The sequence below is a fragment of the Panulirus ornatus genome, chromosome 18 (assembly GCF_036320965.1).
Source record: "Panulirus ornatus isolate Po-2019 chromosome 18, ASM3632096v1, whole genome shotgun sequence".
Taxonomy (NCBI): domain Eukaryota; kingdom Metazoa; phylum Arthropoda; class Malacostraca; order Decapoda; family Palinuridae; genus Panulirus; species Panulirus ornatus.
Window position 1 is genome coordinate 37,453,938 of NC_092241.1, and position 26,176 is coordinate 37,480,113.

The window sequence follows — 26,176 nt, forward strand, 5'->3', positions numbered from 1 at the left end:
CCCTAGGTACAAGAAGCGATTTAAGTTTTTCTTTTTCATTCTTGAACGCTGTTTTCTGTGCTAGCAAAGTGGCGACAGGAGCAGACGAAGATAGGCCGCATTCGCTTACATCCATACTCTAGCTGTCATTTGTAATACACCGAAATCACACCTCCCTTTATGTTATCAGGCCTTACAGACCTTTCTAAAAGCTTACCTTGGCCACTTCACATGCCTTGGTTCAGTCCACTGACAGCACGTCGACCCCTGTATACAACATCGCTCTAATTCACTCTATCCCGTGCATGCTTTTCATATTCCTGCATGTTCAGCCCTCGATCATTCAAAATCTTATTCACTCCATCTTTCCGTCTCCAATTTGGTTTACCCATTTTCTTGTTCCCTTCATTTCTGACACATATATTACCTCTTTGTCAACCTCTCCTCACTAATTGTCTCTATATGTCCCAACGATTTCATCACACCCTCTTCAGCTCACTCAACCACACTCTTTTTATCATCATACATCTCTCTTACCCCTTTGTTACTCACTCGACCAAACCACATCAAACTACACGTTTTCTTCAAACATTTCAATTCCAACACATACATCCATCTCTGCACATACATACATACTGTCCAGTGGAAGTCCTCATTAGCTTGACTATGGCACCATCAGTAGAGGGAATAGGGTGCAGTGTCTTCAAAGACCCACTCGCTTCAAAGGAGCACCATGCTATCCCCTACCCTTGTTACTGAGTATAACACACCCTTGGATATACTGGACCATTTCAGAAAGAGGTCCTGTGCCAGTTAGTCACACACACACACACACACACACACAGAGAGAGAGAGAGAGAGAGAGAGAGAGAGAGAGAGAGAGAGAGAGAGAGAGAGAGAGAGAGAGAGAGAGAGAGAGAGAGAGAGAGAGGAGACATTAAATGTTTAGATATAAGCACGGAAAGTTTCACAACATCTATTCAGTTATGATAAAGGAATACCCGTCATTACCAAGAGAGTTAAACTAGTCCATGTATAATACATGACTCTTTCTTTAACACAGTCCTTCAGGTGCATAATGAAGCGGGTGATATGTGTTTGATAAGAAATGAGAATGAGGGACATTACATCTCCGGCGACGCTAATGATCTAGCTCAATCTATTATTTTCATCTATTATTCACGTAATCATTATTTCATGAATGGATTTTACTACTACTCAAAAGTTGCTAATGGACAGTGTTCACTTGTCTGAGGAGAAGATAATACTAAGCTGGAGGAGTGAGGAGAGAAACCTGATTCGATTGAACAAACTGAAAATGAAATCCGTACAAATGTTAACATGAGATTTGCGTCTTAGTGGTCAGGAGAGGGCTTTCTGATCTGAGTTACATCATCGTATCGCTGGGAGGATATATGGTCAAGTTATTGGCTTTACCTCTCTAATAATAATAAAAATAATAATAATAATAATAATTATAATAATAATAATAATAATTCTTCAAGGCTCCCTGGATTTTCGCCCCCTCCCCCACCCTATGATTCACTTCCGCTTCCATGGTTCCATCCGCTGCCAGATCCACTCCCAGATATCTAAAACACTTTACTTCCTCCAGTTTTTCTCCATTCAAACTTACCTCCCAATTGACTTGACCCTCAACCCCACCGTACCTAATAACCTTGCTCTTATTTACATTTACACTTAACTTTCTTCTTTCACACACTTAAACAAACTCAGTCACAAGCTTCTGCAGTTTCTCACATGAATCAGCCACCATCGCTGTATCATCAGCGAACAACAACTGTCTCACTTCCCAAGCTCTCTCATCCACAACAGACTGCATACTTGCCCCTCTTTCCAAAACTCTTGCATTCACCTCCCTAACAGCCCCATCCATTAACAAATTAAACAACCATGGAGACATCACACACACCTGCCGCAAACCTACATTCACTGAGAACCAATCACTTCCCTCTCTTCCTACACGTACACATGCCTTACATCCTCGATAAAAACTTTTCACTGCTTCTAACAACTTGCCTCCCACTCCATATATTCTTAGTACCTTCCACAGAGCATCTCTATCAACTCTATCATATGCCTTCTCCAGATCCATAAATGCTACATACAAATCCATTTGCTTTTCTAGGTATTTCTCACATACATTCTTCAAAACAAACACCTGATCCTCACATCCTCTACCACTTCTGAAACCACACTGCTCTTTCCCCAATCTGATGCTCTGTACATGAAGGAATAGTGGTTCCAACAATGTTGTATGGTTGCGAGGCGTGGGCTATGGATAGAGTTGTGCGCAGAGGGTGGATGTGCTGGAAAAGAAATGTTTGAGGACATTACGTGGTGTGAGGTGGTTTGATCGAGTAAGTAATGTAAGGTTAAGAGAGATGTGTGGAAATAAAAAGAGCGTGGTTGAGAGAGCAGAAGAGGGTGTTTTGAAATGGTTTGGTCACATGAAGAGAATGAGTGAGGAAAGACTGACCAAGAGGATATATGTGTCGAGGTGGAGGGAACGAGGAGAAGTGTGAGACCAAATTGGAGGTGGAAAGATGGAGTGAAAACGATTTTGAGTGATCGGGGCCTGAACATGCAGGAGGGTGAAAGGTGGGCAAGGAATAGAGTGAATTGGACCGATGTGGTATACCGGGGTCGACGTGCTGTCAATGGATTGAATCAGGGCATGTGAAGCGTCTGGGGTGAAGCATGGAAGGTTCTGTGGGGCCTGGATGTGGAGGGGGAGCTGTGGTTCGGGCATTATTGCGTGGCAGCTAGAGACTGAGTGTGGACGAATGGGGCCTTTGTTGTCTTTTCCTAGCGCTACCTCGCACACATGAGGGGGGAGGAGGATGTTATTCCATGTGTATATATGTACATGTCTGTGTGTGTATATATATATATGTGTACATTGAGATGCATAGGTATGTATATTTGCGTGTGTGGACGTGTATGTATATACATGTGTATGTGGGTGGGTTGGGCCATTTCTTTCGTCTGTTTCCTTGCGCTATCTCGCAAACGCGGGACACAGCGACAAAGCAAAATAAATAAATAATGATACTAATGTAATAATAATAACAATAACCATAATAATAATAATAATAATAATAATAATAATAATAATAATAATAATAATAATAATAATAATAATAATGTAATAATAATAATAATAACAATGACAATAATAATAATAATAATAATAATAATAATAATAATAATAATAATAATAATAATAACAACAACAACAACAATAATAATAATAATAATAATAATAATAATAATAATAATAATAATAATAATAATAACAACAATAATAATAATAATAATAATAATAATAATAATAATAATAATAATAATAATAATAATAATGTAATAATAATAATAATAATAACAATAACAATAATAATAATAATAATAATAATAATAATAATAATAATAATAACAAAAACAACAATAATAACAATAATAATAATAATAATAATAATAATAATAATAATAATAATAATAATAATAACAATAATAATAATAATAATAATAATAATAATAATAACAATAATAATAATAATAATAATAATAATAATAATAATAATAATAACAAAAACAACAATAATAACAATAATAATAATAATAATAATAATTTTTTTTTTTTCAAACTATTCGCCATTTCCCGCGTTAGCGAGGTAGCGTTAAGAACAGAGAACTGGGCCACTGAGGGAATATCCTCACCTGGCCCCCTTCTCTGTTCCTTCTTTTGGAAAATTAAAAAAAATTGAGAGGGGAGGATTTCCAGCCCCCCGCTCCCTCCCCTTTTAGTCGCCTTCTACGACACGCAGGGAATACGTGGGAAGTATTCTTTCTCCCCTATCCCCAGGGATAATAATAATAATAATAATAATAATAATAATAATAATAATAATAACAATAACAATAATAATAATAATAATAATAACAATAATAATAATAATAATAATAATAATAATAATAATAATAATAATAATAAAAGTAGCAATATTCTTATTCTTACGATCATTGTTATCTTTATTATTACCGTAATCATTATTTGTTTTAGTATCATTACTATTATTACTTCTTTTATCATTCTTATTTCTAACCTCATCATTGTTATCTTTATGATCAGATTAGAAAATGAAGGTAAACAAGACTTGTTTATGGTGGAAGGTTTTAACATATCAGAATCTAAGTTGGGAAAATCCATTTCCAGTAGCTTCGTGCGCGGCGTCTACATAGAACTGCTTAATGTATTCAAATTAGTTGTAGTTACGAATGAGGATATTTTCCAGAATGTTGGTTCTGGAGAAAAATTTTGTACAAGTGATCATCTACAAATTAATCTTGACTTAACTTTCAGAGCTTCGTAATGATGGTCAGTATGAGTGCTGTGGAAATAAACCAATCATAAGCTTTCATATCTTAATAATCTTTGCATTATTATTGGCAGGCAAACCTTGGATGATATCACTAATGAAAACGATTTGAATTAACCTAAGTTTTAGCTTAGGGTTTACGTGGACTAACGATGATTCCATGCGATCTAAGAGCAGCAGATCCTCTTAGCATAAATAACAAGGAATTCATAGATTTATGTCTGTGGTAAGAAGACTACTGAACATATTGTAGTTAAACAGCAAAGTAGATGAAGAAAGGCAAGAGTGTACATCGATCATGTTTCTGCACTTCAGCAGGTAGTGCTGAGGGAACTAGAACAGACATATAAGTTAGTCCTGTGTTTATAGAACGAGACGGAATATTTGAAAAGACACCCGGAGTCCTAACTCTTAAGACTGACGCCTCTTTGACGGTAATCAGAACTATCCTCCCTTCATCAACACTATGGATTCCTGCGGTACTCAAACGCCCGGAAAAAATGCATCTGCGATACTTCTGCTATATATGTGAGTACTTCCGAACGAAACTGAATATATGATATAAAGATCACGATATATAGCGTTCATGGGATGGCCTTGATTAAGGCCTCAGCTGCTCGTGCCGTCTTAGCTAACATAAAAAAAAAAGATAATCGAATACCTTACTCGGTGACTCTGAAGCCGCCTTCATCATGGACGTGATGCTTCTGTCACTCTTCTTAAGCGTCAGGCGTAGCAGGACGAAGGTGTGTCATGCTGAGGCTGACGTGGTTATCACTCTCGGTCATCCGTTAAAACAATATCTCAAACCCTTATGTTGTGATACAAAGTTCAATATTCGCTTCTTGACTCTATGCCGTATAGCCGGAGTGTCTATTCTTGAACGAAGGACGCTGCCGGACCAACGCGGTGTATACCACAGCAGCTGCAAGCGACTGTACCACCACAAGGTACAGTGTAGAGGCGCGGGAGCCGCTGCACCGTTAAGGTGTATACTGAACGATCGTAAACTTCAAGATCCTTATTAGTAACTCTCATAAGATGCATCTAATGGCTTAATGCACTTACATAACGTAGGCGTTATGGCGGTGAAGTACCGTTTTCCTACGACCGACGAAGACAACCCAGATCAGCGCTGCGCGATCACTGTATGTAATGATCCTGAAGAAAAGTATGTGCGCAGGCTTTTAGCAACGTAAGAATTTTTGGGAGAAACTTTGCACCCAACTGACAATACGCGGAATTTACTACTCTCCCTCCGGAAATGAAATAATAACATTGCTCCTTAAATATAATGTTTGTCTTGAAATACAATCTGCTTTTTTGCTCGTTAAATGTGTTCTTTTTTATGTTGACATTTTCTCATTTGGGTTGACATATAATTATACCTCGAAATATACTAATGTTTATATGCGAGAAATAACACTATTTTTTCTTGGCAGACATTTTTGATATATGTGATTTCATCAGCAATTGTTAAATCCATCTGATTCTAATATTTCAATAACATTCAACAGATTTTTAAAATATTTTCTATTGTTTTACCCGAATGTCTTTGATCTGAGCAAGATGTTATATTCGGTCATTTCATTATACATTGTAAGACTTTTATTTTAGTTTATTCAAACCATTTCACATTCAACAAAAAGTTAGGTGTTTACCTATATCGTTTAATCATCTTCTACTCTAGTTGTTGAGTTTATCACAACGTCCTCTTTGTTTCTTTATTCCAAATTTTCGTCCGTTTATACATTAACTCTATAAACACTGCCTACCTGCTGCTTCAAGTCCCTCACTGTTTTCTCCAATGGCACTGTCACGTCTTCTGCGTTATTTCATCTCATTTCTCACCAGCTCTTCTTACACTTGGTACAAGTTGATGTAATTTACGTGTTTCTCATTTCCCTTATGCATTCCTGATCATGCCATCATGTTGTATCGCTACACCATACAACTCGAGCATTACCCTCCATGTATATGATCGCATTACATATTCTGGAAAGCATCGACTGTATATCAAACTTCGCATGTGCCCATCACCAACCAAGGTTCCCATCTATACCTACTAAAAATGACTTCTTGTTCTCACGTATGAACGTAGTGTCACGTGATCGTCAAGGGCTCGTAGTCAGCAACTGAATTTCAATTTCGATATGTGAAAACCTTTAAATGTCAGCAGTAAACATGAAAAGACTAGCTACGGTATGAATTCTGCTAAACTGCAAATAGTAAGTGAGGAAAAGAGTTTAGTGTAATAACCTTTGGTGACATAAAGCCTATGTAAACAGTGCCCAGAGGCAGTTAACAAGGCCAACACAATTCTTGGATCTATAGGTAAGGCTATCGAATTTAAGTGCCTGGGAAATTATCCTTACTCTTAACACGTCACTCGCGCGTTCCCATTTTGAATATTGTGTTCAGTTTTGGTCACCCTGCTTCAGGAGAAAGATAGACTGAATGGAAAGAGTTCAGAGATGAGCTGCCACGATGATTTCCGAACTGAGAAACAAATCCTATGAGACCCGATGAAACGACTTAAATCTATAAGTTTAGAAAAGAGAAGGTTAAGGGGTGATCTGATGCAGACATTCAGAATGATCAAAAGCTTCGATAATATAGATATAATGACTTATATAGGAGGAGATTCGTTTGATTTCACTCGTAGTTATGATTACAATCTCATTGGTAAACGTTATACCTCGAATGAGGTGATTGACTTTCTCTTCCAAGGGACTGTTAACGTAAGGAATGATTTACTAATTAGAGTGACTGAAAGTAGTACCACAGATACGATTAATAATAGACTCAATAAATGCTTCATGACTGACATTATTTACACCTCCATACCTATATGAAAAGTTAATGTATTTCTACTCTGACTACAGTGACCTATGATTTTTCACAGCACTTCTACTATCACAAACAGCCTCTAAGGGAGTCATTGGTATTTAGCCTCTCGTAATCCTTTGTATTCCTCTGTAGTTGTATACTGCCATCTCATCCAACCACCAACACTTATGCCTATTGTCATCTGCTTCAGCTACAGGCCATACTCTCCATCTCAGTTACTCCTCTACGCATCACCATTTCCTTCAGCTAAAATTAGACTTAATTCAACATCCATCATCCATAACTGTTCATTATCATCCGATAAGCTACTCTCGCCTGAACATCCCCACCAATGACATTCATGTACCATTTACCGCCACGTCCCTCATCTTTCCCTCATCTCCTTCACCCACTACAAAATCCTACCCCAGATCGACCCACTGCTATCGTACCACTTTCTTCCCCCATCATCATCGTCATTCACCATCCTTCCTCCGACTGATAATCCCACTCACCAAACCCTCGCATTCTTCCTCCACCATAACATCAGCGACCGTGCGACACCACCTCCGGCATCGCCCCTCGACGACAAAGCTAAGCATCAAATCAGAGCCTCCTCGTGTTTTCCTAATTCTCTTGATATAATAACGAAATAGGAGAGACCGTGTACGACCTAATATGAAAAGGACAAATTGCCCGGGGCCAAATTAATCTTTGGGCCGTTTGATAAAAGAGAAATGATTATATGAATATTAAAAAGAATATTAGAAAGGAGATTAAAACGTGAGAAGTTCAGTCTTAGGCTTAACACTGTAGATCTAAAAAAGAAATGTAGATAAATAGATAAATAATCCTGTATATGAATGTAATAGAAGGCAGAAGGGGAGCAAGTGTACATCAGGAAGCTGGAGGTCCGTGCTCTTATTACTAGCCTGTGAGTTGGGCTGCAGAACAGATTTCTGTGAGTATTCTCCACAAAACGTGGGTGTGGACTACTACGAGACCAGAACGCCTGCACTCGCGTACGAAAAGGGTTGTACGTTCGTCTGGCTGAGAGAAACGTGAGAAGAAGAACTGATGACTGGAAGAGGTTGGGTGAGCATCTGTTGATACCTTTAACAAGAAGGAAATCAGATATGCTGGGTTTGTTTAAGACAAGGCTAAGGAAATAGCGGGACCTTTCAGTGGCATGTGAAATCCTGTTTGGAAGTTAAAATACAGATGGGTATGCAAGAGGTGTGGCAATCTTTTATTTCTTTTTTTTTTACGTGGGAGGCTCCAGTCATGGGTAAAAGTCCACATCGAGGCCAAGCCTTAATTAAGATATAAAGAGGTTAATGAAAGGGTAAAAGCAGAGACAAGGAAAAGTATTTATGAAACCTGGAGGAAATGATAAATCCATCTTTTAAAAAGTGCCAATTCATAGTCATTACGAAAGACATGAGAAGGTAGAGAGTTCCAAAGCTTCGAGGTGTAGGGAAAGTACAGCAGTCAAAATGGCGTACCCTTGTGTTGCCAATGGCCTCATAGTAATCATAGGTCGCAGCAGCTTGCCGAGTACTGTGTGGTCTAGATAAAGGTTTCGGTAGCAAAAAGCAGGGAAAGTGAACCAACATCGAAGCGTACTGCAAGTGGGTCAGCTTTTGAAGTTAGTCTAGGGAAATTGATAAATCGGGCCGCTTACGACTCGACAGTGTCAGGTAAGGATGAAGAGCTAAAACCACCCCAGGTATGAGACTCTATACAAAAACGGATTAATCGTTTGTATAAACGAAGCCAAGGTTCGGAAGATATGAAATTTTGACATCTGATCAGCACTCCCAGTTTCTTAGGGTCAGACATAGCTAATTCCGTAATGTGAGGTTGCCAAGGCAGTGTGGATGTTACAGTAATACCAAGTATGTTCAATGAGTTAAGAGAAGGAATTACAGAACCGTCAAAGGAGAGAAGAAACTTGTGAAAAGATTTCGACTGAGACATAGGCAGAAACTGAGTACTGGAGTCATAAAATTTAACCAGATCTTATCTACTCTACTGAGAAATCCTATCCAAGTCAGCGTATTATAAAAGCTGTCTATACGAGATATAGGGTTCAGTGAGAGAAGTAGCAGACTTGAAGGATGTGGAGGAATGCAATGTTGAGTTGTCTGCATATGAGTACATTCGGTTGTTTGTAGAAGAAAGGAAACAGTTGACAAAGAAGGACAAACAGAGTAGAGGACAGAAGAGAACAGCGAAGGACACCATTGTTTATGAAGAAAAGGGAAGAAGCTGATCCATCAACATTCGCACAGAAAGATCGGTCTGAGTGGTAGCTAGATTGAGGGAGCAAAGTAAGAAAAGGAAGCCATAAGAGGGGAACTTAGAGATGAGACCCCGGTGCCACACCCTGTCAAAAGTTTTGGATATGAAAGGCAACTGCCTTGGATTCCCCAAAGTCTCTCAGGGATGATAGCCAGACATTAGTATGGTAGGAAAGAGTATCACCACTGGATCGCGCATTACAAAAGTCACAGTTGTGATAAGAGAGAAGATTGTGATACTCAAGATATCTTAAGATACATAAAAGATTACAAAGCAACAGGACGATAGCTACAGGGGTTAGAAAGGTCATCCTTCTAAGGGATGGGATGTAACAACGCAAGCTTCTAAAAAAGAGGGAAAAGTTCTGATTTTTAAAGAGAAACAGAACAGACAAGCAAGCACAGGCGTAAGTAAGTTCGGAAGCACACTCTTGCAGGACGCGGGGATGGGTGCCATCAGGTCTATAAGCCTGATCTGTGACCAGAGAGAGAAGCGCTTTTAGGGCTAGTTCGAAAAGAGACTGCGGGAAGGGGTACAGGATTTGTAACAGGAGCATCAGTGGCTGAAGGAATGTTAGAAGTCATCCAAGGAAGAATGGGATGAGAAACGAGAACCAAAGAAATTTGTTTCGTTTACGGGAAAGACAGCTATAGTACCGTCAGAACATGAAAGTGAAGAGAAGGTAAAGCGACAGAGTTGTTAGCGATGCCTGTAGTGAAAGACCAAAAACATTTATCATTGGATGAAGAGGGGAAATTGTCGCACTTCCTCCGAATAAAGAAACGCTTTGGGGCATAATGTACTACCATTGATTACGGGCGGTGAGGAATGATGAATGGGAGTCGAAGGAGGGAGAGTTCTTCCAAGCCCGATTATGACTAATCCCTTTAGCTGAACGGCCACAGGACAGGAACGGTTAAACCATGGATTGGGATAAGTGGACGTCTTGTAAGAAGAGAGAACAAATGCTTCTATTCCCGCGATATATACTGCTATGCATTTGGCGGAGACAGAAACATCATGACTTAACAGATCGTAATTTACCCAAGGATAATCTGAAAAGAATTTTCGTAAGTTATTCCAACTACTTTCTTATGTTAACTGAGACGCCACGGGCAGTTGAAGGCCCTAATCAAGGCCATCGCATTAACGATATATATATATATATATATATATATATATATATATATATATATATATATATATATATATATATATATATATTTATATATATATACTCTGGCCTAAGCCAGGTACCCATTCTATCGACCAACTCTCAAGAGTGGATGAACAACTGGGCTGATTGCGGACCGACTCTCTCTCGTAAGCAGGATTCTTAGGCCTCCATGATGCCGGCGACTAAGGGCAATCAAACTGCTCGACTCTCCCATGATTACATTTAAAAACGATCGTGCAGACAGAAGGCAAGAGAACTTAAGTGAAGAAAATTTGATTACATGTATGGTGTTTTTAAAGAGAAGATGGCAGGACTAGCCTAATAGCGCCTTTTTGATGAGACAGCTAGTGATGCCAGCAATGCCAACATGGGGAGTGTAAGATGGGTCCAGACACCACTCTGCCTCTCCTGAGTGAGGACGGTAGTACTACCATGGACGGCTGCTGTCAACAATCTACTACCTAAGGGACTGTTCGAAGGGTAAGGGACGAGGTCTTCCTTCAGTTAGCTGGAGTACTGGGAGAGGCCAATAACACTACTATCTGAGCCCTCCCTCTCACTGGCAGGAGAGTCACACAAGTGTAGTCATAGGAATATACCATGAATTTGCCGGGGTTGAGGGAGGGGCTGCTACTTTACTACCTGAGCCCTTCCTCTCTGTTAATGGAGTATGGAGTCCCAACTGTGAATGATAATGGGGAAAGTATTTGGAGACTCTGTGCATCAGAAGGTATAAGTGTTGTAAATACATGGTCAAAAGATAGTGTTCGTGAGAATAAATGGTCGATTTTAGTAAAAAAAAAAAAAAGAATATGAAGGGGATTATCAGATCATATGGTAGTAACATGATGGTTAGTATCTTATAGAAAGTGTAGGACATGAAATATTAATGAAAAGAATTGAGAAGAACAAGACTGAAAAAGGTGAGGAATGAAAGGGTGGAATGCATCCAGCAGGATAAGGTAAGAGAAGAGCGGAGAGGACCCGAGGTGAGGTGAGGAGGAGGAGGAGGAAGCTGGAGTGGTACTCGAGAGCCAGGAGGGTGTGCAGTCTGAAATTGTGGATCATGGAGTCCCATGTGTATATGACAGTGAGAAGAAAAGCAATGATCAGAAATACCTGGTTGAAGTAAAAGGTGCTTTGGTAAATCTTTATATGGGTAAGAAGGGTTGGCGTTCATCGAGCACAGTCGGACATCGTCCTAAATGACAGGCATACAAAGGAAGTGAACTTGCTGGGAGGAGCAGCGATTTGGAGTGTCCAGTAATTTCCTTATAATGCTTTTGTAAATAGTTGTAGCGGTTTTGTGAAAGGAGAAAGTGATATTCGTGGAAAAGAAGTGTGGTGAGAGTGAGAGAACCTGGGGAGTGATAAGAGTAAGGACATTTCCGGGTGTAGAGTGTGGAACGCGGAAGGTTGATTATGCAGTTGTGGAAGACCAGGCATGAGTTGCAAACCTAGGAAGATGAATCACTTCCGAAAGAGACAAGGAGAGTGTATGGTCGGTGTCTGTCGAGGAGGAGTGAGCGTGATTACGAAGAGGATAGCAAAAAGAAAAAAAAAAAAAGCGAAAGCTGTTCAAGAGACAGCAGATGAAGCAGATGAGAAACACGTCACTTGAGAGATGATGTCTACACTAAGCAGGGTCTGGGACCTAGGAGGTGAGTCATTTGCTTTGTGCACATGGTATAGCTCTGGTACCAGTCTCAACAGGGAATCTGCAAATGCTGGCTTCTCAGTTTAAGGGACTGTATATGATGGAGAAAACTGAGAAACATAACTAGCAAAAGTAGAGTAATGAGGTGTAGCATGAGGGCAAGACAGGATGGTTTGAGTATGAGATTGAATAGGGAAAACCTGGGTGAAGTAGAGTGCTTCAGGTACCTGGTTTTGATGACATACCTCCTCGATTTCTTAAGGAGTATGTCTGTGAACTCACTCCACTCCATATCGTCAATTTCCACCGTCTAAAACCCAATACTTTCTTTTTCGCTTGAAAGCACAGCTCAGTACAGCCCATCACTACGAAAGGTGACAACTATAATCCTTCCACCTATCTCCCCATCGCTCGCACTTCTGGTATCTCTGAAGTCTTTAAAATTCTCCTCAATTCTCACTTTCTTTTCAAACAATTATTCCCTTCTTTCTGATCCTCGATAGCGATTTTGCAGTGCAAGGTCTACTGGTTACTTTCATTCCTATGCGTCTCACCTCTGACTCTCTTCTCTTATAGGTTCTGATGACACTTTCATCATAGCCCATGATAATTCCAAATCATTTGACTGGGTGTGGCATCAATCTTTGCTTTCTAAACTCCTTCCATTTCTATGTTCTCATATACACCGAATCCTCTATGGCCGTTCCTTTGCAGCAGTGAATGATGGAGCGAATTCTCTCTCTCTCTCTCTCTCTCTCTCTCTCTCTCTCTCTCTCTCTCTCTCTCTCTCTCTCTCTCTCTCTCCCCCCATCCTACCACCAGAGGTCTATCTCCCTCCTATAACCTATTCTTTCTTCTCTTATCAGTGATATTCTCTTTCCTACTTTAACACTCTTCACATTTATGCTGATGATCCCACACTACTTACTTCGATTCTCTTTCCCTCCTCGTCCTCCTCCTCCTATTGCTCGTTCTCTTTCTCGTTTACTCTCTCAGTTTGGTCTTGTGCAGCATCTCAGAGTGCGAAAGCAGTAACTCTGTTTCGTTTGATAATGATAAAACATTATTCCTTACATCTCCATTTAAGAATCATTCACTTCCCTCTGTTCACTTTCAAAACACCAGGATTCATCCCTGAAATAACATAAACATGAACCATATCCTCTACACTCTCATGGGAACCCCATGTAATCAACATCATAAAATCTGTTTCTCAAAAGTCAGGAGTGTTGTAAAGGTGTTCTAATTGTTCCTCTTGTGAGCAGGCATTTCACAACGGTTGTTTTATTCTCCTACGTAATGAGTACTGCTCACACGTCTAAGACAGATCATACTTCATATCTCTGTAAAAAAAAAGGGGAAAAAAATGGAATCAAAAGCCTTCCGTGTCGTCATTTTTCCAAGCATCACATATTTTTAACCTTGGCTTTACACATTTCCTTTTTCTTTGCAGGTATGAATATGGGGACTGAACTCATTAGCAGTCTGCATGTGTCTTCTACCTGGGAACCCGAGCGACGCGTTCAGCTGCTATTCAAGGACTGGCTGCTATGATCCCTACTTTTTCCGTCATAAAGCTGAGCTATGGCATTCTTTTTCATCTTTCGTCTTTCAACCTTCATATGATTTTCATCCTTTGGGAGTCATATCTGTAAACACATGCCGAGCCTTAATTAATTTCCACGTTCTCTTTCTTTTACGTTTTCCATGTACTCGAGATGGACTTCGATTAGGGCATGTTTTGTCCGTGCTATGTTGATCATTAAAGGAAAAACAAAAAGATTCATTTTCTGTCTCTAGCCCAAGACAGTCTACTCTCCGAATTATCTCCACCTTTGTATCAAACAATTCCTTCCAACACAATGGCTCCATACATCACATTCTTTCAACCAAGGTTTTGCACAATACACGCTTCAACAGAGCTCCATGCAACACGCTGTCACCACCATGGCGTGACGCAACCTACATTTCGGTACTTGTTCGAGATCCCATCCTCCTTTCTGAATACTCGACCCAAATAACGAGATGAATAAACCCATACAACAAATTTCGAAACCCATCCCTGAGTCTTTCTTTCAGAAGTTCTTACATGGACACGGGAGGCGGTATCTTCTTTATTACCTGTGAGATTGTCGAGATATTCAGCTTACTTTTAACTACAACACTCTGAGGCTGCTCTGACTCAAAAGAATATAAACGCTGGTAAACGACGTGTAGCAAATTGAAATCAGCAGGATTATGTAAGATTTAACAGACGCTGTGTCTTTTCATTCTTGTTTGTGTGAGGGTAGTAGATTCTGGATTATGTTTTCCACTGCTGTTTTAGTTCATGTAAAGCACAATTTGGTTTTATAATCATTTCGACCATGTTACATTTCTCTTGTGCTGTCTAACATGGAACAATCACTAGGGTGATGTATATTATAGCGGCCACCTGTTATATTGAGGAGCTTTTCGCTTTGAGAAATCCATCATTTCTATGTTCCTGATTGGAGTGCAGACTTAAAGCTACAGAAGTCGGATAAAAAGGGATCCTGGGGTTATAAATAACATACTAACAATGTTCCTCACACTCTAAATGTAGCTTTACTTTTCTGTCGGCTCTTGCACCATCTAATATGATACAAAATGATCCAAACCTTTTACTTGACTTTCATTTGTTATTTTATGGCCCTTAACCTCTTCTTCGTGCATTCTCCTTCATTTCACTGCTACAGCATCTCTCCAACAGGAAATATCTTTTCTCCATCCGCTGATTTATTTCTTAGCACCAGTAAGGAAATTCCTTTTTATTCACCTATTGTCGCATCAGTCTCCAAAATGCCACTGCAGTACTTCAGCTACTATATCACTTTCTTTTTAACAGTGTCGCAAAATCTCTTCACCAGGGAAGAAACAACCTAAATCCACTACCTGTACAAGAAATTCTGTAAGCTACAGTTGCCTTTCCTCGCTAAGAAATAAGAAACGCTTTCCCTACGCCATGCTATTGCTCTATCTCTCTTTTCTATAGATAATACTAGAGTTTCTACTCCAAGAGATGGCTGGTTGCGTACCTCCATTAGCTAGGCCATGCAGTGTAAGATCATATTTAAGGATGGGCGTTGTTACGTTTGCTCTTTCTTTTATAACACTTACCTCTGGGGCCGTCCACCTTTTTCGTACCCCTTTCCAACAAATACGACAGCCCCTTTCTAAAGAGTAAGATGATAACCTTAGAGTTATTCAGCTCCAAGCTTCTAGTATCCTCATCTCCTTCTATTACCCTCACAATTAGTTTTATTCAAGGCGTTGATCCCTAAGGATTTCTATCCGTGTCTGGAGCCTCTGACATAAAAAGGAATCTACTGCAGCATCACTCTCCTCTCTGTGGCTACAATATGTTACTGCCAGGGGGGAAAAAGAACGTACTCAGCGCCAATTTCCTCTCTGCCACTAACAACATCTAAACGCAGGGAAACGAATGAGACTAACCTTTGCCACAACCACGTTCCTATCCGCTTCTCAACCCCTTCCCACCAAGACAGAAATGGTCAGCGATCTATAAAGGACTTAAATATTTCTAATCATTAGGTGTCTGCTGGTAAAAATGTAACTATTTGTACCAAAGCAACTATATCGTAGCTTCACGTTGTATATGAGGTGAGTCTACCAGCGTCCTTCACAGAGGGTAAAAACTATATCTTTGGCATCAGCTAAATCATTGTTTCCGAAGACGCAACAGATTTCTATCGCCCATGACTGCTTCCCTGATAAAATACATACTTAAACACGGAAGTCCTGGGTTGCAAGAACAGTATATCATCATGACAGAGAGAGAGAGAAAGAAAGAGAACTGGTTAGGTTAGGTTAGGTTAGGTTGTGGGACTAACACTAGTTATCTATATACTGTGTACTCACGTCTTCAGAGGTCGTTCATGATGGTCTTCGTGCAGAGATGTTTCGTCTGGTTGCCGCCTCGAGGCTCTGAGTGAGAAAAAAGAAATATCTGCTTTAAACATATCAAGACTGACGAAGATATTCATCATCACGTATCTAATATCAACTAGTGTAAGAGAACATTGTGTTGACAGTAGTGAAAAAAATTGGTCATATAAGTGTTTATCTACTTTTCACCCACTCACTGTTTGACGTAGTGAATTGATCTCTACAGACGTAATGAGGGAGACTAATAGGATATTTGTATTTTACTATAATGAGGCCCTTATCTTTGGTTCAGTCTAATCCAAAGGATTTATACAGTACCTGTAAACATGCACAGGAAATAGATGAAGAAACAGGAGGAGGATAAAAGACCTACATCTATGTTTATCTACAGTGAACATTCCCTTTTCCATTTAACCAAGAACGGACGCAACAGGTGTTCTGACTAATGAGGATGCTGCCGAAACAAAACAAAAAAAAAAAAAAATTTTGCTGAATTAATGTTTTCGCTTTTTGAATTCATCTGTGACATCGTACGGAAAACCAATAACTTTTGAGCAGTGAAGTATAGATTAGGCTCTGGAAGACACGCTTAGGCTGTCCATTTAAAAACATCTACTTTCCGCTAATGATCAAACGACGGAGTCAACAATGTACATGGGTCAGGAAAATCCCGTTTTCCTGATTCTTGACAGAGCAATGTTGTTGTTCTTGTGGCCTAACTCTCTCTTAACGTGATGAACGATGAAGAATACTGTTCTTCATGCCAGTTTTTCTTTCCAGTATAGTCACTAACGGAAACAAACGTTGCACCTCTTTACCGTAACTCTCGAGATTTGGTTAATAAGATCTTCCTGTAAACCCAAAAAAATCGGGTGAGGAAAGTCTCCCTATTCACTAAATTTTCCTCAACTTGGTGAATTATTAGGAGTATCATTTCCCTGGGTTCTTTGGGTTGTGTATCTTACGAAACGTTACGTGTGATGTGTGCAGTTCCTCTTCCCTCGTTCTCTCATGCTCTCGTAAACTGTAACGAATGTGAGTCAACGTGACTTCTTCGTAATTTCTTAACTGTGATGAACGTTGCTCCTCTTGCCTTTTCTCTCAGTTTGCTTAGGGACGAGCAGTTTTTTTACGTCTTCTAAAGTTTATTTACTAGGATGGAGATCAATGCCGGGAGGAGAAGAAGAGACCAAATGGAAACATCCATAAAGGAAACAGATAAGGATGTGCTAAAAGACAAAGAAGCGAAGAGGATATAGAGTGAGCATTTTGAAGGACTGTTGAATGTGTTAGATGATAGGGTACCAGATGTTTTGAGGACGTGAGAGCGAGAAAGACACAAGTGAATCGGTGAAAAGAAGAGAGATGATAAACTCCAAGAGTAAGTGAAGTATGGCAAAGCGGCCAAAGTGGATAAAATTACGCTTAAATTTTTGCCAAAAGGGAGTGGTAGTGCTAATGATTGGTTAGCTAGGATTTTTAGAGTATATATGGTAGAAAGTTAGGTACCTGAGGTTTGGTGAAATGCCTGTTCATGATAATTTCCATCATTCTTTCTAAGCGTAGATTATCAAGCTTCAAAATACGAATTCTTTCAGCATTATATCATAGTTCACACGTTCCATCCTCTCGAGTGTTTGTTTTTTCTAGTGAGGTGCCTCTGAACATTTTCTATTTGGTTTATCTTTCTGTATGACCGGTGACCCTAAGGCGTTGTATTACTGGTCATTCAATTTTCCTCTTAATGTATACAGTGGATAAAATTCACAGAGAGAGAGAGAGAGAGAGAGAGAGAGAGAGAGAGAGAGAGAGAGAGAGAGAGAGAGAGAGAGAGAGAGAGAGAGAGAGAGAGAGAGAGAGAGAGAGAGAGAGAGAGAGAGAGAGAGAGAGAGAGAGAGAGAGAGAGAGAGAGAGATGGGGTTACTAAGGTAATGGGGAGATGAGGGAAAGTAGCTCAGCTACCAGTATAGCCAAAAACAGTTACAGGTCAGTAGTGGGGTCATAAAAATGTGAATGGAGGTCAGCGGGAGACGATTACGAGCGTGAAGACGTAATAAGAGACATTCAAGAAGTTCTTGCCGTCGCTTGAACGTGATGAATGTCAAGAGGCGATGAACATTCCTGACCCAGGCCAATAAGGGCGACTGGAGTTAAGGATAGTGTCATGGAGACTTAACCGGGTGACGGATATATGAGGAATGGGGAGAGCCAGTAAGGTCATAGAGGTGTGAAGTGTCTGGGTGGAGCCAATAGAAAAAGAAAAGTGGTCAGAGGAGGTGGAATGGGAGTGACATTACTACCATCCTTAAGAAAGACCAAACCCCAAGAAATAGGTAAGGCGGTGGAGGTAAAAGCCAGATAAAGACGCAATTCAGACAACAACTCGAGACAAAACAGTTTCCCAACTCCTTCGGTTGAGAGAAATGACAATCTCAACTGAAACATCTTCAATCCGGCCTCTGGTTTTGACTCTGACTGACGATATAGGAAGGATATCAATGTATTTCGTGTCAAAGTAGATCATATAAACGCTTCGGATTTCGCGTTGATATTCCTCAAACTCCCCTTGATCAAAGGCAGCATTGAATTTGAAGGGAATAAATATATGAATTTATATGAGAGAATTGTACTTTTTGGCAGAATATGAGGAGGTACTTATATACAGAAAGGAAATAAGCAAGTAAGTTTCCAACTCTGATCTTCTTATAGCCTTGCCACAAATTTACCAGTGGAACGGAAAATTCATTCGTGAACTGTTCCATAAAATTCTGGACGGAATTGTGTGCGAATGCGACAGCGTTATTAATCAATAAGGAAAAAGAAAGACCACTAGAGGTCACAGATGGAACGTGACCTCTAGAAAACTCGGCCTAACAGACAACATCACATACAGGAGGTGTGGTTTAGAACACAACATCTGATCCACCATTTGATGACCCCGTCTGGGGATGTGCAATCCTGACCAGTTTTATGACAGGTCATGGTAGGGTCTAACATACTTGTGGATAGAAATGAAGTTATTCAGGCGAAAAGGTTTATCATTTTTGGGGAAGAGAGGTTCTAATACTTTACTCTCAAGATAACACAATTCTGGGAAGTTGAAATTGGTCTGTTGCTGTTTCTGAAGTCCCTTCTTCTTCTACCTAAGACAACTCTGCTACGTTAGTGATAACAGATTTAGTGATAACAGATTGTTTTGCGGTTGTCAAGAGTACATAATGCTTGTCTCTAAAACGTTTATGGATGTCATGAGCCGAAAACCCGCACCTGATACCTTATCGAAAACCCGCACCTTATCTACGGATTTTATGGGTTTTCTCAACTGGGGGTTAACGCAAACTACATAATCTACTGATTCACTTATCATCCATTACTTCTTGAACTTATTAAGGGCAAACTGGAACATACCGCTACGCCTACGTGATGCTGCTCCTACCAACACCATTCTCTAAACTGTGTCGCATTCTTAAGTCTTGTTAAAGATACCAACTTCATGTTCAAGAAGTCATATACATTTGAATTAGAAATCATTTTCAACTCTACTAAGGCAATAGTCATGAGCTTAAGTGATTTACACATTAGAAATAGACCGAGAGCCTGATATGAGAAAGCAAAATTTGAAAGAAGCAAAAAATCTCTCAGCGAAATTGGAACGAGCCCAAGTTGTTTAAAGTTGGTTGTAAGGTAATTTTCCTAATGGTAACGTCGTCCAGACGGTAAATACCCATGATCAAGGATCACTGTAATTTGGTGGGTTTGACGTGTGTGTAGCAGGATCACCTCTCTCAAGGAACCACTGTGTGGTGCTTATGTTGATCAAATAAACCATCGCACACACACACACACACACACACACACACACACACACACACACACACACACTTAAAAATATAACAAAAATATGACAGAGACTGCTACAGAAAGATACTTTGCACAACTGAGGATTTGGAGAAGCTTGGTGAAGGTTAATACGCCAGTAAAGAACAGTAACTGAAGAGTGTGATGGACGTCTGTCCTTGTTATTCTTTACATGTGGTGATCACAGAAGTACTGACATTTCCAACACAGGTTTCACATTCTGTCTTGCTATGGATACAAGTATGTTATTGACACTGCATTAGATTTCATGTTTACATCTATGTGGTAACAAAGACCTGATATATTTCATCATCAGAACAGTAATTCCATTCTATTTATTCCACAGACTTCTTTCTACTACCTTTGAGATGGACTGTGTTTATCTGTCCTCTTGCAGGATTGCTAAATGGGTTTCTTCCTCTTCTTGGACATAGTAATGGCTCATCGTAGTTCATGGAATGTCCAAATGGTCTACGTACAACTAGCCGTCTCCACTGGGAACCAGGACAGTAAGTATTGCCAAGCTTCTCTTTCTGTGAGGAGTGAAGCCAGGGAGTATCGACCCGCTACATCGAAGCTTTCAATGCAAGCTCCTTCCAAGCTTTCGTTGTCCAGATTTTTGCTTCTCATGTCCTGGTCGTTACTAGTATCCGCAACCTCTCACTACATGTAGTATATTAACTTCGGTTACGGTAAACTAACAGCATACAGCGTCACTCCTTCCTCTCCATGGCTGTGAACCTGAGAGTATCATAAACTCACGAGTTCGAAGCCAAACGTGGGTAAACAGAGGCGTTCTCTGAGCTCAGGTCGTGAGACCACGTCAGTCATCCTGTGACACCAGTGATACATTGACTTGTGGTGTCGGCGTTACCTTGACCCAAGGAAATATTATTAAAAAAATCATGAGTGGAAGTGGCTTTTCTTAAACTAATGATGAAACCCATTACCTAATGATGATTTAACTGCCTGAGATAAAATCACCATGGGCGGGGCTAGTGGAGGGGTGAGGGTGGTGGGAAGGAAAGTGAAGCATGATGTGTGGGGCCTGCTTCTGATATCCTACCTTGAAGCAGCAGAATAAAGACTTTCTTCCTTTCTTCAAATGTATTAGAATAACATTGGTGATGACGTCATATAGTGACCTTCGAGCGGGAGGATATTCTTTAATAGCACTTGACTAGTTTCTTCCCATTCGCTACTCTGCACACCACCCCAGTTTTCTACACTGTGACTTGACTGATCATATGCAGTAGATGGAATGCTTACATTAGCAAATGTCTTTCTACAGGCTAGTCCCACTGAAGACCTACTGTAACATGTAATTAGCGTATACTTAAAAGGATACTTATCTAGTTTACAATCCATATAGCACCATAATATAAAGTTTTATGTTGAAATTCCTACAGTGTGTATTGACTGCAACCTGTATGAATGAGCGTTGATATGTGGTTATACATTTCTCATGGATGTTATATTCGTTACACAAACTTCACCAGTCTCCTGTGATGCTGAACATGTGATGAGGATCTGGTAAGTGAGAAGCACAGCATGATATAAGACGTAAGGAAGAATGAGGCCAAGGGTCGGCTCCTCTTCCATGGAGTGTGGCGTGAGTGTGGTGTGGTGTGTGGCGTGAGTGTGGTGGGAGTGTGGCGCGAGTGTGGTGTGGAGTGTGGTGTGAGTGTGGTGTGGTGTGTGGCGTGAGTGTGGTGTGGTGTGTGGCTTGAGTGTGGTGGGAGTGTGGCGTGAGTGTGGTGTGGTGTGTGACGTGAGTGTGGTGTGGTGTGTGACGTGAGTGTGGTGTGGTGTGTGGCGTGAGTGTGGTGGGAGTGTGGCGTGAGTGTGGTGTGGTGTGTGGCGTGAGTGTGGTGTGGTGTGTGGCGCGAGTGTGGTGTGGTGTGGTGAGGTTCTGTGGTGGTTGTGGTGGTCACTGCGGGATGGGTCACACATCAGCTGGGAGTCGTCATGAAGGACTCATACAGATATCAAGCTTGGCATTAGTCTGTAAGATTACAAGGAACGCTTTATATTACTTCATCTTGGAGATGAACTCTGAAATATCTTTTCGAATATACCCAACGCCATCAACACTTAACCTACTAACATTATGAAGTGCAAATTGGAAAAATGACGTAATGGTCAGTATCTGGCTAACCGAGATTTTGATATACCTATTTAACACTTTATGGTATACGCCTTACGCGATACTAACATATTATCTCATTAAATCCCGCATATCATTCAAATCATCAGATGACCTCGTATAAATCATCCTTCTTAACCTACAGCGGCAGACGTTTCCATGCATCATGCCGAAAATCAACAAGACCACAGGTTATATCTCTGTGTGAAACAGCGGACAGGATGCCATAACCTTATTACTGCTTTGTTCACACCAAACCATCACCACAATACAGTATAAACATTCCCATGGTAAAGATTGCTGACTGACCACAACATATGAGTGCACCTGTGTGGTGCTGACCCCACCACTTCTGACATCACAACACCTCACTATGCACATCGTCACACTATACCAAACACCATACTTTTATTACAGGTTGTAAACTGTGGAACACGACACTACAGTTGATGTGCTGCAAAATCATATCCCTTATTCATATTCATTAAATTTAAGTGTTTGATAGCTTCCTGGGTAATTATAGTGAGAAAAAAAGTGGTTGAATATTCAAATGCATCCTTGACCAGCTAAATAAGACGTAAGAGTTGACCCTTACGACAAACCCAGCAAGGGTAAAAGTCACCCTCGAGTTGGTGACATTTGCTTCTGTGTATGGAGGGAAGGTCATGGCCTGTGTGTGTGTGTGTGTGTGTGTGTGTGTGTGTGTGTGTGTGTGTGTGTGTATTATTATGGAATATCCAGACTTCTCGCAGAAGCTGTGAATGACGCCCTAATTTGCGATTAACTTCACTCTCAGTATTTTTGCTCAATCCTACTTATCTATACATTTGCTTCATAAAATACTGCGTTGTATGAAGGTGTCAACTGTCACCGTACTCCTCCCTCACTACTCTCCCCTCCATACCTTGTCACCCCACTCACACACTGGCGGCCCCAGTCGTCTCCCGCTCCCCCACCCCAGGTCACTCATGAAAGCTTCGAGACAGTGAAGCGATACTCCCGGGGTTCACATCTCCCTGAAAGAATGCACTGACAACCCTGACTGTCCTGTTTTGAAGTGGAGGCAGATGGACCTTTCCTGGACAGATTTGCGCCTGTTCTGCATTCACTGTTTGTGCGCCTGTACATCTGCATGTAACATTCTTATTACATATCATTGTGGTTACTATGCCAATAACACTCGTCCTGCATATCATGATTAGTCAAATACGAATCTTGATGCTTAGGTCATACGAATATATATAGTGTACCAACGCTTTTGTATGATCTATATGCTCCTCCTTTACCTGATAAAATCCAGATAAAGTATTAATGGTTTCTTGATATAACAGGTACCGTTGATTAGTGGAAATTCACTAACTTTACAAACTGGTACTAACTTCCCCATAGTATATAGAGTGGTAATATCTTCCCCATAGTATAAAGACTGGTAATACCTTACCTACAGTATATATTCAAACCGGTACCATGACTCATACATATCCTCAACTTATGGTTAAGTGTTAAACTGAAGCATGAACTGTACAGGAACTTTTCAACTTTTCCATACTAAACACGAACATGATTCGTCAAGTGTAGCCAACATCTCTATTAACACCATCTACTCACACAAAACGCGTCCACTGTAACTTTGAAACTTATCCACCATGGAAGAGAGAAGACTGAAAGGCGACCTGATCAGAACCTTTAACGTTCAGATCTAATTTGATAAAGTCAGCAGTGAACAGTTTTTCGAAAGGTGTCATAAAATGAAACATGTTAACAACTTACAGGGAAAAGACGTAAAGAATTATTCCCACGGTTAAGGATGGTTGAATGAATGGAAAACCTAAGTGTCGAAAACTGCGGACAGCATACAGAAGTCCGCAATGTTGTATAATGGTAAGGAATTTGGAAGTGGTGGGCCTCCATTAACGCGGCATTCCCTCGTTTTAGAGTAGAATTAGTTATCGTTTCTTTCCTCACACCACAGAGCCACACTATGTACCATGACAACAGTGAGACCGCCTACCGGCTCTACAAACCGCAATATCATCCCAGAATAACGATGAAGATCACAAGGAGAGCTTACTGAAGCACACTGAGGCTCAGGTGAAATATAGACGCCATGGCTGGGAGAATGGGCATACCAGAACATAAGAAGACGCAGGAATCCGGTCCTTGTGTACGAGATTAGCGTACGTAAGATTTTCTTCTGTAACATCGTCAAAATATTATCTACTTTTGGAATCTTTCCGTCTCACTCGACCTTCACAGACGAGTTGCGTCACGTGGTCTTCAATAGCCTTTTAACAACTCTTTCCGTTTTTCTATTTATTTATTTATTTTGCTTTGTCGCTGTCTCCCGCGCTAGCGAGGTAGCGCAAGGAAACAGACGAAAGAATGGCCCAACCCACCCATATACACATGTATATACATGCACGTCCACACACGCATATATATATATACCTATACATCTCAACGTATTCATATATATACACACACAGACATATACATATACACATATGTACATAATTCATACTGTCTGCTTTTATTCATCCCCATCGCCACCTCGCCACACATGAAATAACAATCCCCTCCCCTCTCATGTGTGCGAGGCAGCGCTAGGAAAAGACAACAAAGGCCACATTCGTTCACACTCAGTCTCTAGCTGTCATGTAATAATGCACCGAAACCACAGCTCCCTTTCCACATCCAGACCCCACAGAACTTTCCATGCTTTACCCCAGACGCTTCACATGCCCTGATTCAATCCACTGACAGGACGTCGACCCCGGTATACCACATCGTTCCAATTCACTCTATTCCTTGCACACCTTTCACCCTCCTGCATGTTCAGGCCCCGATCACTCAAAATCTTTTTCACTCCATCTTTCCACCTCCAATTTGGTCTCCCACTTCTCCTCGTTCCCTCCACCTCTGACACATATATCCTATTGGTCAATCTTTCCTCACTCATTCTCTCCATGTGACCAAATCATTTCAAAACACCCTCTTCTGCTCTCTCAACCACACTCTTTTTATTACTACACATCTCCCTTACCCTATCATCAGTTACTCGATCAAACCACCTCACACCACATATTGTCCTCAAACATCTCATATCCAGCACATCCACCCTCCTCCGCACAACTCTATCAATAGCCCACGCCTCGCAACCATATAACATTGTTGGAACCACTATTCCTTCAAACATACCCATTTTTGCTTTCCGAGATAATGTTCCACACATTCTTCAACGCTCCCAGAATATTTTCTATTACTTAATATTTCTCTTGTGAGGTTATGCATATGAAATATACCTGGGAATAGATGAATATGCAGCATCAGAATCCATGATTTCAATTCATATTTGAATCATATTAAAATCTGATTTTCACACTTTTAGATGTCTCGAGGCAACGAGCAAAAATACGAAAGAATTTACATGTTCGTGCATCGCAATGACGCAGTTTCTGCACGATGTCTTACAAGTTGGCAAGGAGAACAACCCTCAGTCCAGAAAGATGAAGAAGGTTCTGTACTTGAGTGAAGACATAGGGATAACCTGAGGTAACATAAAGTAGCCAGCGTAGTAGCGTGTAGTGATCTGAAAAACATTTGACCTGCCGTCGGCACTGCCAGCATCTCACATGTACAACAATGGCTTACCGCTGTATGTGTGTTTTTGAATTTAGTGGCGACAATCTAGATGCTACACCATATATGTCATCTTTCGAAAAACAAGATTTCTTTCATTTATACAATTCTTCTTAAAAATGAGTGTATATATGCATGTATCTACGTGGGAAATGAAACACGATAAGTTCCCAAGTGCACTTTCGTGTAATAATCACATCGTCAGGGAAATATAAGAATGAGACAGAAGACGTAGAGCAGTCAGTTCATATACAAGGAAG

General features: G+C 40.4%; 1 protein-coding gene across 1 annotated transcript in view; it reads right to left on the reverse strand.

Annotated features, from left to right (window-relative positions):
• The window catches only part of LOC139755030 (zwei Ig domain protein zig-8-like), a 756,153-nt gene that overhangs the window by 409,637 nt on the left and 320,340 nt on the right, over positions 1-26,176 (reverse strand). Inside the window, exon 2 of the mRNA XM_071672988.1 lies at positions 16,247-16,312. The gene's annotated coding sequence lies outside the window, so the exon portion shown is untranslated. The remainder of the gene's footprint in view (positions 1-16,246; positions 16,313-26,176) is intronic.